The sequence below is a fragment of the Pelodiscus sinensis genome, chromosome 21 (genome assembly GCF_052426305.1).
Source record: "Pelodiscus sinensis isolate ZL-2025 chromosome 21, ASM5242630v1, whole genome shotgun sequence".
Taxonomy (NCBI): Eukaryota; Metazoa; Chordata; order Testudines; family Trionychidae; genus Pelodiscus; species Pelodiscus sinensis.
This window is the reverse complement of record NC_143072.1, coordinates 28,005,452-28,009,366: the sequence shown is the minus strand read 5'-3', so window position 1 is coordinate 28,009,366 and position 3,915 is coordinate 28,005,452.

The window sequence follows — 3,915 nt, the reverse complement described above, 5'->3', positions numbered from 1 at the left end:
GGACAGCCCCTAGCGCAGCATCCCAGTGCAGCCTCCGCAGCAGGGGCCTGGGCCTGGGCCCGGGACTCACCCTGGGGGACCCGAAGTTGGCTGCGCACGGGCCCTGCTCGCCTGGTGCCCACGGAGGGGCAGGTGCTGCTTGCAGCAGTGGGGTTGGGAATGGCTGGAGGAGGCGGGGCTGGGTACCAGCTGCAGTGCTTGGCTGGTGCCAGCTCCTTCTCCCCTCCGGCCCCGGATGCTGCTGTGCTGCCCGGATGTAGCCTCAGGCCCAGGCCAGTGACAGGCAGCTGCTGCCCCAGACCCATCCGGGCTCCGCCTGCTTCCCCTTCAGCATCCTCCCCTCCCCTGTGGGTGATGTCACCCCTTTCCGGCCCCGCCCCCACAAAGAGGAACTGTCCCCATGGCAACAACATCCCTCCTCCTGCACCACCAGAGGTGCTCTGGCAATGCACTGAGCAGGAGAGGCTCTCAGAGCAGAGCCTGCATCTGGCCGGCTGCTCTTGGCTCTCCACAGCCTGGCAGGGAGGCTTCTGGGCATTGCCAGGGTGGCAGGAAAGGAGCCTGTAGGCAGGGCATTTCAGCCTCCAGCCAAGAGAGAGACCCACTGGCCGGAGGGAGGTTGTGGGCCGTGCCCATGCAGCAGGGCCCTCCTGGGGGGCTCTCCCTACAGGGGCCAGTGGGGAGCCAGGCAGCAGCAGAGATCAGCATGCCTGGAGCCCTGACGTGCATGACGCTGGGGTGGCTGGAGAGCAAAGGGGCAGTGCTGACGAGGGAGTCCTGCCTGCCTTTGGCTCGGCCCATTAGGGAGGAATTAAAATGCTCCCTCCAGCTCTTCTTTCCAGCTGCCCATCCACACTGCCCCTGCGGAGGGCTCAGCAGCTGCCCCGGCCCAACCCAGTGCCGGTCGGGGCCTTGCCAGGTTCGACTTCCAGTCAGGCTCTGCTCCCCAGCAGGAGGCACCGGCTCGGAGACGTGTTTGGATCATCGATTGCAGACGCGTCGGGCTGGAAGGCACCTCGAGGCAGGGCCAGCACCCCTAGGGCAGCCCAATCTGCTACCCCCGCTGACGAAGTCCACGGTCTCCCGGGAGCCTCTTCAGAGCGTCACTGAGAGCTTCCCTCGCAGCTAGCCTGAGCCTCCCTGGCTGCAGGTGTAGCCCACGCCTGCCTGTCCTGCCGGCAGTGGGCCCAGAGAACCGCTGGCCACAGTGCTCTTTGGAGCAGCCCTGGACCCATAGCGCACGCACACCCCCATGCCCATCCTCTCCTCTCAAGAGTAACGGGCCAGGCTTGCTGACCTCTCCTCAGCCCAGGATTTCTGCCCTTTTCTTGGTTTTCTCATATCGGTTTGAAAGCGGCAAATGTCTAGGAGATTAGCCCTTTACCACTGAAGTAAAGGCTAACAGGCAAACCCGACTCGTCCGGCCTGCCTTCCCTCTGCCTTTCCCCCCGCCCCTTCCCCAGGGCCTCGCTCACCCCTTTTGCCTCCTGGAGGCCTTCAGCAATCACCTGCTGGCTGCCTCCCTAGCGCAGGGCCTGGCGCTCTCGGGTAAACATGTCCCTGGCTCCCAGCCTGCAGGAGGGGTGCTGAGGCTTGAGGCTGACAAACAGGGCTCCGGCCGGGGCAGCTGGCAGCGCACACAGGCAGCTCTCCCCAAGCCCCGCACAGCCTCTCCTCCCCCACACACACGTGAGCAGAGCAGCGGGACTAGCTTTGCAATGGGATGCTGCCCCCACTCAGGCCGGGCCTGGGCAGTGTGTACAGACTGAGCCCAGCTGGCCCTAGCTTTGCAATGGGACGCTGCCCCCGCTCAGGCCATGCCTGGGCAGTGTGTACAGACTGAGCCCAGCTGGGCCTAGCTTTGCAATGGGACGCTGCCCCCGCTCAGGCCGTGCCTGGGCAGTGTGTACAGACTGAGCCCAGCTGGGCCTAGCTTTGCAATGGGACGCTGCCCCCACTCAGGCCGGGCCTGGGCAGTGTGTACAGACTGAGCCCAGCTGGGCCTAGCTTTGCAATGGGACGCTGCCACCGCTCAGGCCGTGCCTGGGCAGTGTGTACAGACTGAGCCCAGCTGGGCCTAGCTTTGCAATGGGACACAGGCCCCACTCAGGCCGTGCCTGGGCAGTGTGTACAGACTGAGCCCAGCTGGGCCTAGCTTTGCAATGGGACGCTGCCACCGCTCAGGCCGTGCCTGGGCAGTGTGTACAGACTGAGCCCAGCTGGGCCTCGCTTTGCAATGGGACACAGGCCCCACTCAGGCCGGGCCTGGGCAGTGTGTACAGACTGAGCCCAGCTGGGCCTAGCTTTGCAATGGGACACAGGCCCCACTCTGGCCGTGCCTGGGCAGTGTGTACAGACTGAGCCCAGCTGGGCCTAGCTTTGCAATGGGACGCTGCCACCGCTCAGGCCGTGCCTGGGCAGTGTGTACAGACTGAGCCCAGCTGGGCCTCGCTTTGCAATGGGACACAGGCCCCACTCAGGCCGGGCCTGGGCAGTGTGTACAGACTGAGCCCAGCTGGGCCTAGCTTTGCAATGGGACACAGGCCCCACTCAGGCCGGGCCTGGGCAGTGTGTACAGACTGAGCCCGGCTGGGCCTAGCTTTGCAATGGGACACAGGCCCCACTCAGGCCGGGCCTGGGCAGTGTGTACAGACTGAGCCCAGCTGGGCCTAGCTTTGCAATGGGATGCTGCCCCCACTCAGGCCGGGCCTGGGCAGTGTGTACAGACTGAGCCCAGCTGGGCCTAGCTTTGCAATGGGACGCTGCCACCGCTCAGGCCGTGCCTGGGCAGTGTGTACAGACTGAGCCCAGCTGGGCCTCGCTTTGCAATGGGACACAGGCCCCACTCAGGCCGGGCCTGGGCAGTGTGTACAGACTGAGCCCAGCTGGGCCTAGCTTTGCAATGGGACACAGGCCCCACTCAGGCCGGGCCTGGGCAGTGTGTACAGACTGAGCCCAGCTGGGCCTAGCTTTGCAATGGGACACAGGCCCCACTCAGGCCGGGCCTGGGCAGTGTGTACAGACTGAGCCCAGCTGGGCCTAGCTTTGCAATGGGACACAGGCCCCACTCAGGCCGGGCCTGGGCAGTGTGTACAGACTGAGCCCAGCTGGGCCTAGCTTTGCAATGGGATGCTGCCCCCACTCAGGCCGGGCCTGGGCAGTGTGTACAGACTGAGCCCAGCTGGGCCTCGCTTTGCACTGGGACACAGGCCCCACTCAGGCCGGGCCTGGGCAGTGTGTACAGACTGAGCCCAGCTTTGCAATGGGACGCTGTCCCCGCTCAGGCCGGGCCTGGGCAGTGTGTACAGACTGAGCCCAGCTGGGCCTAGCTTTGCAATGGGACGCTGCCCCCGCTCAGGCCGGGCCTGGGCAGTGTGTACAGACTGAGCCCAGCTGGGCCTAGCTTTGCAATGGGACACAGGCCCCACTCAGGCCGGGCCTGGGCAGTGTGTACAGACTGAGCCCAGCTGGGCCTAGCTTTGCAATGGGACGCTGCCCCCACTCAGGCCGGGCCTGGGCAGTGTGTACAGACTGAGCCCAGCTGGGCCTAGCTTTGCAATGGGACGCAGGCCCCACTCTGGCCGTGCCTGGGCAGTGTGTACAGACTGAGCCCAGCTGGGCCTAGCTTTGCAATGGGACGCTGTCCCCGCTCAGGCCGGGCCTGGGCAGTGTGTACAGACTGAGTCCAGGTGGACCCTGGAGCCCGTGTGCTTTGCTCCTTGCCCCCTGGCTGGGAGTTATCAGCCGCCAGGAGGAAGAGCCATTTTTGTGTTAATTAGTAATGACAGGACCTGATGAAAGGAATTCTGGGAGCAGAATACACAGAGCCCTGTGTAGCCAGTGAACGCCGAGTGCAGAGAAAGTGAGCGGGGGGGAAGGGGGTTCACACTCACTGGCCCTCTGGCTTCAGCCCCC